This window comes from Lithobates pipiens, unplaced genomic scaffold (genome assembly GCF_037356315.1).
Source record: "Lithobates pipiens isolate NorthernLeopardFrog02 unplaced genomic scaffold, aLitPip1_a1.2 Scaffold_22, whole genome shotgun sequence".
Taxonomy (NCBI): Eukaryota; Metazoa; Chordata; class Amphibia; order Anura; family Ranidae; genus Lithobates; species Lithobates pipiens.
Window position 1 is genome coordinate 99350926 of NW_027507784.1, and position 16131 is coordinate 99367056.

Here is a 16131-nt window from a genome sequence, read left to right on the forward strand (position 1 = left end):
CTCTTACTAGCAGTGGCTCGGTCTTCTGTCGCCGCCTTTTCCTCTCCTTCCTTGAGATGTTGACTCGACTCTCTCTCTGGCCGCAATGACAGGGACGCGTTGTGTGGCGTCTTATATAGGCACAATGGGCGGGGTCACCGGGTGATGTCACATGATGACCCCGACCCCTTATGATGTCAGTCCCAGCATCCTCCAGGACTGTGACATCATAAAGGGCGGGGACATCACCCGGTGACCCCGCCCATTGTCCCTATATAGGTCGGCACACAACGCGCCCCTGTCATTGTGGCCAGAGAGAGCGTTGAGTCAACATCTCAAGGAAGAAAAAGAGAAGAAGAGAAGGCGGTGACAGAAGACCAGGCCATCGCTAGTAAAAGAGCTGGAAGAAGAAAGTGGAGGCCCGGCAAGAAGAACCAAAGAGGGGGACAAGACCCCCAAAGCAGGAAGAAGATCCCCGGGCTGCGGTGGCAGCGACGAAGAAGAAAGCCGGGCTCCTCCACTAGTAAAAGAGCTAGCAGAAGATAGCGAAGTCCGACTAGAACACCCCCCCAAGATGGAAGACCACCGGAGCTTATTTACACTTTTTTCACCAGGTGAATGGGTATGGGTACATTGTACCCCATACTCATTCACATAGGGTGGGGGTGGTATCTGGGCACCCTGTTATTAATGGGGGCTCCCGGATTCCAATAAGCCCCCCACCCGCAGACCCCAACAACCAACGGCCAGGGTTGTCGGGAAGAGGCCTCATCAACATGGGGACAAGGTGCTTTGGGGTGGGGGGCCCGCAGGGCCCCCCCTTCCCCAAAGCACCCCCCCATGTTGAGGGCACGCAGCCAGGTACGGCTCAGGAGGGGGGGGGGGCGCTTGCTCGTCCCTACCCCCTTTCCTGACTGGCCGGGCTACGTGCTCGGATAAGAGTCTGATATGGACCTGGGGGGGGGACCCGCATGCCGTTTTTTCGGTGTAGGGCTTCCCCTTTAAGTCCATACCAGGTGACGTGGCCGGCGACATGTCAATCTCGCCGATGGAGTGAAAACTTCCAAGTCTGCCGGACTTATGGGAAAAAAAAATGTCTGTGGAGCCCACACACGGGCGGATTGTCTGATGGACCAGAGTCCGCCAGACAATCCGTCCATGTGTGGACCAAGTCCACCGGATAATCCGATCATGTGTACGGGGCAATAGGGACATTTCAGAGACAGATGTAAAAAAAAACTGATTTTTACATACTGTCCCTGGTTTTACTGAGGCTGCCAAACCTGATGGGGCCCCCTAGTGGCCCCGGGCCCTTGGGCAGTGCCTGAGTGGCCAAATGGTCAGCCCGCCCGTGCTCTAAAGTTTTTTTTGTTGGTGGTGACTCTAAGCTATTTAGCTTATAAACAATGGAAAGAGACACCTACTACCCCATAGAAACAAATACATGAGACATTTCTTGTTTGCAGAAATATTTCTATTTTATTTGCTCTAGGAAGATATAAATTGCATAATAATTAAGATATTTTTTTATGCGCAAACTATGCAAGTACCTGACTTTGACCTGGTATTTGCCTCTTACAGTCCCTGTACAGCAGAGCTGAATTGTGAGAGAAGTCAATCAGTTTTGTTATTTTATCTTCCTAAAAGGATATTCATGTTTTATTGTTATTTATAATTTCAGGGTGTCATTAAATCTTGGTTTGCTTTAGAACTGCTTCACTCCCCATTAAAGTCTACGGGAATACAAAACGGTGCCAAGAAGGTCCCTTGCCAGTCTCAGAAGTGTCTACAACTGAAGTCAAAAGCAAGCATTTGGCCATCGTAACCTGTCCACACAGACCCTTACATTGAAACTCTGGTAGGGATGAGAATGGCGTTTGCAGCCTCCCAGAATTTGCCCAAACTTTGGAATAACTATGTAGGGTGTTTTCCTGCCCACCAAAACAAACCCCCAGCTACAAATGGGAGTCTCTCATTTAGACCCCTTTCATAATGGAGGTGTTTTTCAAGTACCTTTAACGCTAAAAATAGCGCCTGAAAAAAGCCTAATTTGCAATCCCAGTGTGAAAGCCAGAGTGCTTTCACACTTGGGAGCTGCACTGGCAGGACATCCAAAAACGTCCTACAAGCAGCTTCTTTGAGGCATTTTAGGAGCGGTATATACACCGCTCTTGAAGCGCCCGCCCATTGAAATCAATGGTCAGCACCGCCAAAGCACCTGCAAAACACCTTGGCAGCTGCGATTTGCGGGCGCTTTTAACCCTTAATTCGCTTGCTAGCCGGGGTTAAAAGCCCCTGCTAGCACCCGAAAAGTGGCGCAAAAAAGGTTACTAGCAGCGCTTTACCACCGACGCCCCCGTGCTGGCAGTGTAAAAGGGCTGTTGGTGATGGTCCTAATGACCCCCTGAAACAAAACATGCCAATATGGCCATTTCCAACATCACCATATTTAGTCAGTGAAATCACCCCGGATCCCCAACAAAAAGTATGTAGGGAGCAGACATACAAGTGTGTTTAGTTTAGGTGGGTCGTCAGGATTATTGCTCATGGTGATTGATGCAGACCTATGTTGCTAGATGATGCCATTGATGATGGATTTACAATGATGGATGTGATATGTTAAATTTCCTTTTTAACTTTATTCTGTGAATGGGTAACCAGTGATATCAAGTACCCCTTACCCATTAATGGGAGGTTGAAGGATATCTGGTGACCCCTTATTTTGAAATGTGATGCATTGGGGGAAAATAAAAGTTCTGTGAATGGTGGAGAGAGCAGAAAGGGGTGGGCAAGTGGCACAACTTTTCTCTGTAGCAGAGGTTGCCGTTTACTCCCAAAGCTAGAAGCCAAGTGCTTAGGACAGTATCTGACAGCTATGAATGAAAAAAACATGTTTTTACTTTTGTTTGCATTCATATACGTCTTCCCGGCAGTACTCAGCTCAACATGCCCTTTGTTTGGCAATTCCTTGCCTTTTTGGCCTATAAGGAGTGAAGACCAACAAGGTGTATGCCACCTCGAGAAGTTATCTTTTATATTTATCATTTACATTTTTAGTGAGTGCCTGAAGTACGGCTATTGTTATATTTTTGGTACTCCAACAATGGACTTTTGGGTTTCTGAAACAACAGCTTTAGGAGTTTTTGAAGCCACTATGTCCACCCCTCCTCTTGTCTAGTCAGAGATGGCTTTGTATTATGTGAACCTATTCACAAAGTACAAAGCCTTCTGTGAGTGGACAAGAGAGAGACAGGGTAGGCAGTCACACCGCAGCCACATCTCTCCTGTCAAAGCACCAGGAGTATAGTGATGTACTCCGTAACAATGAAAACAGTAAAAAATAAAAATAAAAAGGGGGGATAAGTCCACAACGTGGCAAACAACTTAAATAATTCGTTGAGACTTAACCCATTATAAGCACGCACATTTTTTAACAATGCAATTCCTGGAGATTTTCTTTATAGTTTGCAATTAGCAGATTTTTGGATGTGTTTTCTAAACTTACCTTACACAGAGGGGGTACCAAAGAACCAAGCTAACCTACATTGAGGTAGCTTTGTCAAAAAGAATGAAAACAAATCATATAAGGCATTTAAAAAATAAAATAAGGTATGAAAATGTAAAAAATTTGATTTACTGTACAAGACTGTATAACAAAGGATTTTTTCTTACTTATTAATGTGCCAAGGAGAAATAATTGATATACTGTTTATGAAGGCTGAAGGGGAAATTAGGACATACGTTAAAATCACAGAAAAATGAATTTACAATGCAGTTAGGACTTATCTATCCAGCTATCCTTTGTATCTAAAGCACCAAGAAAAGACGTGACTACTGCCTACATCCCTCTTCCTAATACAAAACAGTCGGCAGAATTCAGAGTTCATAAATCACTTGCAAGCTTTACTGAAGAAGCAGAGCTAAGGGTAATCAGTTTAATGTAAACATCGATTTTGCTGTCCTCAGCTTTTCCATGAACTTTAACATAAAAAATATACAATATGGCCTTGTGTGCTTTTACGGTGTGGGGTAGCAGCCCACCTAAAAACACCCAACCAATACTAAAAGGGATTTGGTTCTCATTCAAAGGAATAAATCTTTCTTATAAGCCATTAGTGCTCAATGGAGCACATCATTAACTTCTTTTATTTCCTCTTTCCTCTTTTCATCTGCAACTGGTTAGGAAACAATCAGCAAGATTTTATCTTAACCTCAAACAGAACTGGTGCATCAAGCCGCATTTCAGAACCTGCAGTGACTCACATGTTGTCACATGCTCTGAGATTAGAAGACCGCAGTATAGGTTAAAAATATATGTGATAATATAATACATAAGATATAGAAATTATGTAAATATTCTGATATAGAAGAGTTTAACATACAAAAGCATAAACATGGGAGGAATGTAAGATTTCTTCCTATTTACAGCTTACCTGGGCATGAAAGGCACACCTGTTAATTCAAGATACTATCAGTCTCCTGGCAGAGTATTATGGGAAACACTATCATTTTCTTGGCACAGGAACTACGGGAAATACTATAATTTTCCTGGCATGGGAATTATGAGAAATACTATCGTTCTCCTGGTACAGGAATTAAGGGAAATACTATGAGAAATTCTGATGAATTGCAGGTTATAAATTGCAGCCTGCAGTACAAAAAATGCCATTACATTTGCTAGCACAGCAGAATGGACAATAGAAACCTTTCTCAGTTTTTCCAATCAAACCAGCATGCAAAATGACATCATGACTGCTGAGCTATGATGCTAGTATACTTCATTTGCAACACTGATGTCCAATATACAGTATATCTAAAGCCCAAACTTTTTTTTGTATAGATTATGAAATGGTTACCTCATCATTTTTTTATTGGTATTTATTTTTTCCTATCTGTGTTGGGGGGGGGGGGGGGGGTTCAAGAGAAAGAAGAGAAGTGGAAATTACACCAATAGAACAGTTGTCATTGGAACAGGTGCCCCCACTTGAAGGCTCCCCTTTAAAGTAGAACTAAAGTTTTTTTTTTTTTTTTTTTTTTTTTTTAATAGAGTAAGGGAGAATTATAAACCCCTCAGTTTTTGCTACTTATGTCACATTGGGGAGATTTCCCTTCACTTCTTGTTCCACAGCCACAATAGGAAGTGAGAACAAATCCCTTCAAAGCTAAGGACATGTCTGGTAATCAGCAGACCTGGTGCCCCAATTTCTGCTTTAGTCAACATTCAAAATTTGGGATTTAGAGCTATAACATCATATCATTGTATCCCTTTGGTACCAGACCCAAGTTGCCCTACCCCATATATACCCGATTCAGTAGCTTTTTGTAGATTCTAGTAGCAGGATAGTGTGTCTACCCTTCCTATAGTTTTACTGGGGCATGTACTGCACCCTTGTGGTAGCTTTCAAACGCTTCCTAGGTTTCTTCTATCTTCGTTCTCTTTCCTTTCCCTGTCCTGTTTTTCACTGCAGAATTATATAAATTAGTTAGTTACCTCCCACCCAGATCCAATTATTATTTTGCATTTTGTTTTTGGGTAATGTACTCATTTTTCCATTGCACTGCTTTGATTTCTTTTCCATGTATGGTCCTCATTGATTGTATTATAGAAAGTCTGTCCCATTTAGGTCCTCATGTAAGTTGGTACCCTGGTATTTGTCTGAATAAAAAGTTACTTGACCTGTCAGGTGTTCATTCTAATCACTGTCCACTTTATCCAAGAAAGTTTTGCCTTTTGTTATAATTTACCTCTTTTCTAGTGGCAACCGTTAAAAAACAAAAAAAATAAAATAAAACTTTTATAGAGAATTTAAAGGCAGCCAAAAAAATATTCTTGTACATGAAAAGTCTGTTGTGTGCTGCTTGAATTCCACTTGTTCCATTTAATACTATGGTAGCCTTAACCAACCCGAGGAATATATACTATATTACCAAAAGTATTGGGACACCTGCCTTTACACGCACATGAACTTTAATGGCATCCCAGTCTTAGTCCATATGGTTCACTATTGAGTCGTCCCACCCTTTGCAGCTATACCAGCTTCAACTCTTCTGAAAGACTGTCCTTGAGGTTAAGGAGTGTGTCTGTCAATGTGTGACTATTCTTCCAGAAGTGCATTTGCAAGGTCAGGCACTGATGTTGGACACGAAGGCCTAGCTCACAGTCTCTGCTGTTATTCATCCCAAAGGTGTTCTATTGGGTTGAGGTCAGGACTCTGTGCAAGCCAGTCAAGTTCCGCCACCCCAAACTCACTCATCCATGTCTTAATGGACTTTGCTTTGTGAACTGGTGCCCAGCCACGTTGGAACAGGGAGGGGCCACAATGTTGGGAGCATGAAATTGTCCAAAATGTCTTGGTATGCTGAGGCCTTAAGAGTTCCCTTCACTGGAACCAAGGGGCCAAGCCCAACCCCTGAAAAACAACCCCACACCAAAATCCCCTCTCCACTAAATGATTTGTACCAGTGGACAAAGCACGGTCCATAAAGACATGGATGAGTGAGTTTGGAGTGGAGAAAATTGACTGGCCTGCACCTCAACCAGATAGAACACCTTTGGGATGAATTAGAGCGGAGTCCACATCAGTGCCTGACCTCACAAATGCGCTTCTGGAAGAATGGTCAAACATTCCCATAGACTCTCCCCTAAACCTTGCAGACAGCCTTGTAAATTAAGCTGTTATAGCTGCAAAGGGTGGGCAACTCAATATTGAACCATACGGACTTAGACTGGGATGCCATTAAAGTTCATGTGTGTTAAGGCAGGTGTCCCAATACTTTTGGTAATACAGTGCATCTCCAGCCATAAGAATAGAGAGGGCAAGCAACATGCAGGAAGTAACTTTTTCATCTAAGCAATGCTTGCACAGTTCAGATCTCTAAAGCAGGGTTAAGTATGTAGATATGTGGCTTACACCAAGGTTGGAGGGTGGGGAATCTTTAAATGAGCTTAATCGCAGAATAGGACGTCATAATCTCCCACAAGCATGATAACAGTTTGCCAAAAGCAGGGTGTTAAATCATGCACTGGAACATTGCTAAAAATTATTTATTACATTATCGAAATAAGTAGGGGGTCTAAGCCTTTTGTTATATATAAAAAAAAAATAATATATAAAATACTATGTCCTAAAAACACACAGCTGAAATTCATCTGTCTGACTCCTCTGCCTCTGAGCAATGAAGCACCAACTCATACATAAGTGCCTTGTATTGACTTAATATAGTGCTTTCTCTAGGATATCAGCGTTATAAATTATGAGGGCACTTGAGGCAGAGAAGTGGCCACCATAAAAACTGAATGAAAATATTTCACTTACTTTATGGAAGCTCTTTTGCATTGGCACAAATTATTTTATTGAATCCACTTGATTTATAATATAAATTGGTCTGGTTAACAGGCAAAAGCAATGCACAGAGTTCATCACCACAGCAACCAATCAGAAAGCTTCTTTCTTTGTTGACATGACTCAGTAAGATGAAATCTGATTGATTGCCATGGATACTTTACACAAGATCATTGCATTGTACTTCTGTATAAAGCCAACACCTAAGTGATTAAAAGAGAAAAAAAAAGCGCAATGAATCACACAGATATCACAAGACTGCTGGTAGGCCTATTCAGTAAACAGTGATAAACAGCGCTATTACTTGTGATTTTAATAACATGAATTCTGGTTGGCTGCCATTGCAGTGGGACTGACCCTTATGTGTCTTCAAGAAGACATATTGTAAAGCGTAATGAAAGTCTTGTGTAGGCAGCCGGAGGTCACCAAGTCACTGTAGGCAGGTAGTGGATAGAGATCAGAGACTGCATCATCCACATAGTGCTTCAAGAGCAGCAGCAGGATAGTACTTCCTCCAGGCTCCGGAACAAACAACACGCACAACAAACCACATAGCAGGTGACATCAGTGTTTGGTTCCCAGAACCAAAATCAATGGCAGTGGTGGGAGTTTTGAAAATGGTGTACGTGCTTCAGCCTGGCCGACCTTACTCATTACATGAGTTTTTAGTGACTGGGTCACATCAGAGGCTGTGCCATAGCTCTGGACCCAGAGAATGCTCTGTGGCTAACTAATACAGTACACACAGGTCTGGAAAGCCCCACAGTGCAGGGCCCACTGTCTGAAGGTCACTTTCGGGGTAACACTGATACACTGATCTGGGTGTATCAGTGTTAGCAGGTGTTCTACACTGCTCCAAGTAATTGCAATATAGAGATCAACTCAAGCAGCGGTGCGGAATTCTTGAGTTAAGTCAGGGGGAAAATTATCAGTTACGTATCAGGGATATTAACCACTTGAGACCCGCGCTATAGCCGAATGACGGCTACAGCATGGATCTCCTTTGCCGGGACTATGTCTATTGACGTCGTCCCGTGCACGAGCGGCCTGCGCGCCCCCTGAGAGGCGCGCGCGGCACGCTCTGTGATCGGCGAGTCTATGAGACTCGCCTGATCACTGATCCGAGCAAGGGGTCGATCCTGACCCCTTACCACGTGATCAGCTGTCAGCCAATGACAGCTGATCATGTGATATAATGGAGCCGGTAATCGGCTATTATTCCTCCTCGCGCTGACAGCGCGAGGAGAAAAAAAAAAAGAGCCGATCACCGGCGGCCGTGATCGGGACCATCAGTCCCGATCACGGCCAGCCCTGCCAGTGCCCACCTGCCCCCTGCCAGTGCCCACCTGCCCCCTCATCACTAAACAACATAAAAAAAAAAGGTGCCCCCCGTCAGTGCCACCCAGCAGTGCCCACAGTGCCACCCAGCAGTGCCCACAGTGCCACCCAGCAGTGCCCACAGTGCCACCCAGCAGTGCCCACTCTCTCTGTACTCTTTGAGGGTCACTATCAATTTTCAATTACTTTTGCATCACATTATTTTCATTAATCATACATACTATTAACATTTTGTTTTTAGATATGTTGTTTTCAACAATTGCCACACATTCCATATCTGATACTCTTCAACACTGCTGTATCTTTTTGGTTTCGCCTGATATCGCATCCATGTCTATGCCGCCTCAGTTCCCAGGGAGGGATCTTGCCCATGGCCCACCCTACGCCCACTGCCGCACACTGCACTTTCCATCCGGATTGGTGAGTCTGCCCTGGCTAACCATTTACACGCATTAAATCCCCATTAATTTATTTTTATTTATATGGTTAGTATATTATATTATTCTTTATTCTATTCCATAGGAATTTTTTGGTCGCATCAGCTCCTGATGAGTGGGGAGACACCCACGAAACGCGTCGAGCTTTTGAAATGATGTCCCAGTTATACTTTATATGGAACTATATTTATTTTATTATGAATTTACTTTAACTATATACTAAATTTATTTTTGTTTTACATCTAGTGGATGCATATCTATTATGTGGATGTACTTGCTGATGTCGGTTTTGCTGTCATAGGCACTACCATGCCATATTACCCAATTATTTTATTTACTACTACTATGTGCTGCTATATGTGAATACTATATATCATGCTTCTACTGTACTTACGCCTATATACTTTATGAATTTGATCTTTATTATTTTTTATGATCTGTTACCGAACAATCAATAAAAAATTATATATATTTTTTTCAATGTGGTTAAAACCTACCTCCATTATCCTAGTGCTTCATTTTAAAGTCCCAAACTCCCTCTATTACGTACAGCAGTGCCCACAGTGCCACCCAGCAGTGCCCACAATCTGCCTCAACAAAGGTGCTGCACACCAGTGCCACATATCCGTGCCCATCAGTGCCCAGCAGTGCCGCCCATCAGTGCCCAGCAGTGCCGCCCATCAGTGCCCAGCAGTGCCACCTATTAGTGGTACCTATCAGTGCCCCTTAGTGCCACCCATCCGTGCCATCTTATCTGTGCCCATCTTTGCCCACCAGTGCAGCCTATCAGTGCCCACCAGTGCAGCCTATCAGTGCCGCCTCATCAGCGCACTTCAATGAAGGAGAAAAATGACCTGTTTGCAAAATTTTATAACAAACTATTAAACATGATTTTTTTTGTTTGTTTAGCAAAAAATAAAACTCCAAGCTGTAATTAAATACCACCAAAAGAAAGCTCTATTTGTGGGGAAAAAAATGGGGTACAGTGTTGTATGCCCGCGCAATTGTCATTCAAAGTGCATCAGTGCTGAAAGCTGAAAATTGGTCTGGGCATGAGGGGGGTTTAAGTGCCCAGTAAGCAAGTGGTTAATAAAGAAAATCTGGGGGGGGGGGGGGAAGAAGGCTAGCAAAACAAAAAATATATAGGAGATTTTGTTTTCCAGAAGAGCTGAAGGACTACATTTTTTTGCCAATGTCCCACCCTCCTGTAGGCAACAGCATATACCCCACCTGTAATAATTTTCCTAAAATTCCAAAAATGTTCATTTTTAAGAAAAAAAGATTTTAAATATAGAATACAAAAAAATTTAGGTAAGTGTAAAAAACTATAAAGATAAAAAAATAAAAATGAATAAAATTGACCCCAAAGCATTATAGTTCCACCATATTCTGAATCAGCTGCAGTAAATTTTTAACAATAGACTTCTAAATGAAACTGGCATTAGGTTTGGTTCTTACGGGGTTAAAGAGCATCATCTACTCTGCACCACAAATGAAAATACTGATAAGTGACTTTCTTGTGAAAAAAAAAATACTGATAAGTGACCAAAACATCCTATTCAGCTATTTTCACAGAGTATTAAAAGCCAGACGACTGCTATGATTATACAGAAGTATCTAAAGGAAATAATAAATCTGGTAGAGACTGAGCATCAAAAGACAATGAAAGATTCCGCTGGAGGATTTTTAAGATGGAAAGAAGGACAGCATGATCACAAAATGGCTGCTGAGCTCCTCACATCTCTAGCAGTTCAAGAGTGGAATAAGAAAAATGCACAATGCTGAGTAATCTTTACCTGATATACGATATACTGCACTGTAACGCTTTCTAGAGAATGGAATACACAACTGCTGCTTGTTGTCTGGGAGACATTTATATAACACAGGCTAAAAATCTAGGCAATACCTGGTCTTTATATTAAAAAAAAATAAAAAAATAAAAACTGTTTAGTTAACTGTATAGCTGTATATATTAAAAAATAAATATGCGCTTCTGAGAAAATCTAACAACCTAACTTCAAACTGCAAAAAAAAAAAAAAAAAAAAAAAATGTAAATAAGTCTAAATGTTTTAAAAAAAAGTTTTTAAATTTGAAAAAGTTTTTTTTTTTTTGTGACGTGGTCAAAGTGTCTGAGTTTTTAAAGTATTAAAATAAACTGTATATAATCACACCTAGCATTGCCTGCATCTAAAATGGCTGCAAATATAAAAATTGTACAAAGCCTACAAAGGTTTTAACATTGACCCACATTCCTATCAATGTCAGGAGACCTTGATAAGTTTTAATTTTGTTCTTGCATGTGGCCAATCCTCAGGCTTGTTGTATACTGCTGCAGTATTCAACACTTTTTCTGTCAAGGCACCCTCTAAAATTCTGCACAATCTTGAGGCACCCCATTATAAAAATCTAAAAAACTAAACTACTAACGTTACACAACACAGCAACATCCACACATGTAGGATACCCAACATTAGGGGGTGTTATTCTTCCAATGCAAATGCAGCTTTGTAGACTGGTACTGACTAGTATATTCCAAGGTTTCTCTTCTCCCTCAGTTTTTCTGCCTCACTCCGCTAATGTGACCCCAATGCTGATGGAGAGGTGCAGACAAGGATGCTGTGTAGGCGCCCAACGTCCTCCTTATCAATGAATGACATCATTGGTTGTTACAAAACCAGCGGCTAGACGGTTATAGTACACAATGAAAACATGAGGCTTGGTATAACAAAGAAAAGGCAGGATTGAGCCAACTGCTGGTTTGTATATGATTTCTGGGCAATTTTTAGGCATCTTCCCAAGGCACCCCCTGAAGATACATGCGAGAATGGCACTACATAATGATGTGTCTCCAATCTCCACAGCATTTTCCTGGAAGTCCAGTGTAGCTTCATGACATACACCCTGGGGGCATGTCCTTGACCCCCTGAGTTAACTGGAAGTGGGTTCCATGACACTGGGCATCATTTCAGGACAGGCAGTGGATCATGGGAGGACAAGTGGGAAGATACTGGAGAGTTGAAAGAGCAAATACACAACAATCTGTTGTTCTCATGTGGTGAAAGCGAAATGGTCTTATAGCAGCAGCCCTGAAAGAGAGGGAAGGTAAGACACCGCCACCAGAGAGGCAAGTAAAAGCGCTTTTCTATTACAGACCATTAGCAGTTTTTTAAGCACTTGGCTGGGTCACTTTAAATTATATATCAATATTTTTTTCACTCATCAAGGGAGTATTCATGCCCTTCCAACATGATTCGTCAGCATCATTTGACCATTGTTTGTGTTCTATTGAAGAGGAAGGAAACTAAGCATCACCTACAGACAAAAGCTTGGACAGCCCCACCTTATTGACATATGCAATATAATCAGCACCAGGACTGTATGAGTTGGCATGGCCTTCAGAGCTTGAGTCTCTATTAAACTACAGCACACACATAACCTTTCTAGTCCTAAGCAGGGCTGAGTCTATGGTCCTAGCCACAAATGTTCTGCTTTTTTCTCGTATTCGGTCTGATATTTTTTGTGATGCCTTTCCATGAATGGGCACAATCTCATCACCCCTTACCACTGAGTTTTTGAGTCTGAAAGTTCATATGCAGGACTTAAACTGGACACAATAATGCATGAAAAATTATTTGATGTGTCACAATTTACATGGGAATCACACATTTTTTTAAAAAGCAGTCCTTTAGCTCAAATTAAAGTGAATTTGCTTAGGCAGAGAATGCATCAGTTTGCTAAAGCCAAGATAAAACATTTCCCTCCATCTCCTCTGCCCCAGTGACCAGGCTGCAATAATTTAACAATGTAGCAAGTCAAGTTTAGCCTCTACAACAGGGAGCTGATCTGTCCCACAATTAGACCTTTGTGAGTACAGCTAAAACATGCAAATGCATCTGGATTTATATGCCAATATCACCCACAAACCAGCATCTCAGAAAGCCAGGAAGTAGATGCTAACTCTAGAGATGATGCCTAAACAAAGATGGTGCCATCCATGGAAAGAAAAGCAAGTGAAGGCATTGTCAGGATGTACTATAGTATCTGAGAGGGATAACAAATACCTGGAAGTGTTGGGCTTCATGCACACTGGGCATTTCATTTCTCCTCTAAATACCAGAACTCCTGGCAGGAGAAAAGCTACCTAAAAACACACCTAATGCCACGTACACAAGACCAGACTTTTTGACAGCAAAGGTCCGACAGAACGAGTCAGTCGGACAATTCGATTGTGTGTGGGCTCCATCGGACTTTTGCTTGCCAACAATCCGGCGGATATTAGAAATGGAACATGTTTTAAATTTTCCAGAATTCCGCCGGACCGAGAAATACGTTCGTGTGTATGCTAATCCGACGGACAAAAACCGACACTAGGGCAGCTATTGGCTACTGGCTATGAACTTCCTTATTCTAGTTTGGTTGTACGTCATCACGTTCGAATCCGTCTGACTTTGGTGTGATTGTGTGTGTCCAAGTCCGTTCATTCAGAAAGTCCGCCGGAACTCTGCCGAAAGTCCGTCGGGAAGACTGTCGGACCTAGTCCGTCGAAAAGTCCGGTCGTGTGTACACGACATTAAAAATGCATCAAGCATTTGACTGTTAATGGATTCTATTGGCCAGAATTAGGGATGCACCAATACTGTTTTTTTTTTTTAAACACAGAGTACCGATACGCCTGTACAGTGTCTTCATACAAAGCCCCTCCTGTTCTCTGCCTCAGGAGCCAGACAGGGAAAGCCTGGATCCAGCGCTCTGTATGGATGGAAGTCAGAGCTGGAGGAGGGAGGTGTGCAGAGACCAGGCTTGTGGGCTGTTAGGACGGGCGGGCCTGCACCTAGCTATACCACTAGTGTGATTTTTTTTAATGTGGTTGAGCAGGATGGACTTTTTTAAATCTATGTAACTATGTAACCACTGGGAGGAGGAGGCGGGGATGGCACTGTCCGGAGGGGAGGAGGAGGTCCACTCCCAAGCGACGTCACTTCTGATATCGGAGCATTTTCACAAGTACTGATAATCGCAAAAACGGCTAGTATCAGTGCAACCCTAGTCAGAATATTAAATGTATTCTTGCCACTGGAATGCATTAATATGCAACAGCGCCTAGCGTTTAGACGCTTTTTATTTTCAGCCTGTAAACGCCTATGTATGCATGGACATGTATACTAGCATTGAGGTACATTTGCAGGCCAAAAAGAGAAATGTCTGTAAAAGTGAAATTTTTTAAGCCTAGTATGCATGAGAATTTCTAGGTAACTAAGAACCAGTTAAGCATTGAAACGTCTCCATAAGGTATAAAAGGTCTATCACCTACAGCACACTGGCAAAAAACTGAGGTCACATGAAGATGGTTAGGGTGATAAGGGTAGGCCTATTTTTCAGCGGGAATGCTGGAGTAGGCAGTTCTGGCACCTCCAGCACAGAATGTATGTAATGACAAGGGATGTTGGATATGCAGGAGGGTCTTTTGATCCTGGCTGCTGGGGGGGATCTATTTTTGTAGGAGAAGTCTATTGCTGCTGGTGTGGGAAACGTTTGTTGCGGAGGGGGGGGGGGTTCATTTGTTGCTGGGAGGCACCTACTATTGAGGGAGGGGTCTATTGTTGCTGGCTGCCGTAGGGTCTATTGATGTTGGCTGCAGGGAGATCTATTGTAACTTACATAGTTAGTCAGGTTGAAAAATGTCCATCTAGTTCAACCATAAAAATAAATAAATAAAAAATCATATCAAACAATCCCATATACCCAATCCTATACCCACAACTTGTTGGGGACTATTGTTGCTGTGGTAGCTCTATTGTTTCTAGGGGGAAATGTTTTGCAGGGAGTCTATTGTTGCTGAGAGGGTCTATTATTTTTTAGAAGGATCTATTGTTGCTGGGTAAGGGGGCTCTATTTTACAGATTTTCCTGTTATCAATAAAATACACGCAAATTACTTAGCACCACAAAATTATACTTGGTTCTGTATTCTCTAAAAGGGGAGGTACTGGAAGGTGGGTAGGGATGGAACCAAGGGATGTGCTCGGAGGTAGGTAGGGGGTGGACACAAGGGTGACTCGGAAGTGGCGTGTACCTGCACCTATTCTCAGAAAAAAAAAAAAAAAAAAGCTCTGGATAGAGGTATGCCTTTTCCAGTGTCCAATCACCTGAAGATAGCAGCCTATAGTCCAGGGTCTATGAATATCCAGCCTGTGTCCTGTACTGTATGTTTAAGGTAAATATATATGGTTCTAGGTCCATTTTAACCGCTTGCCGACCGCCTCGCGCCAATATACATCGGCAGAAGGGCTCGTACAGGCAAAATAACGTACCTGTAGGAGCCCTTTAAGAGCCAGAGTGCACACGCGGCAAGCTCCTTGAGTCAGGTCACGGGTCAATGTGGACTCAATCGCCGTGGGGATACCAGCGATCGCCCCCACGGGAGGAAGAACGGGGAGATGCGAATGTAAACAAGCATCTCCCCGTTCTGCCTAGTGACAGTTTCACTGATCTTCTGCTCCCTGTGATCAAGAGCAAAAATCAGTGATGTGTCACACGTAGCCACGGCCCCCCACAGTTACAAAGAAACTCCCCAGGGCACACTTAACCCATACACTGCCCCCTAAGGGTTAACACTTTCACTGCCAGTGTTATTTACACAGGAATCCATGCATTTGTATAGCACTGATTGCTGTATAAATGACAATGGTCCCAAAAATGTGTCAAAAATGTCCACCATAATGTCGCAGTCACAATAAAAATCGCTGATCACCGTCATTACTAGTAAAAAAAATAAAAAAATAAAATGCCATAAAACTATCCCTTATTTTGTAAACGCTATAACTTTTGCGCAAACCAATCAATACACGCTTATTGCGATTTTTTTTAAACCAAAAATATGTAGAAGACTAAGTATCATCCTAAACTGAGGGGAAAAAATGTTTTATATATTTTTGGGGGATATTATAGTAAAAAGTAAAAAAGAATGCGTTTTTTTCAAAATTTAAGCTTTTTTGTTTATAGCACAAAAAATAAAAACCGCACAGGTGATCAAA

At 42.4% G+C, this 16131-nt stretch overlaps 1 protein-coding gene across 4 annotated transcripts in view; it reads right to left on the minus strand.

Annotated features, from left to right (window-relative positions):
- Nucleotides 1–16131, minus strand: part of TLK1 (tousled like kinase 1) — a 378243-nt gene that overhangs the window by 174985 nt on the left and 187127 nt on the right. The window lies entirely within an intron of this gene.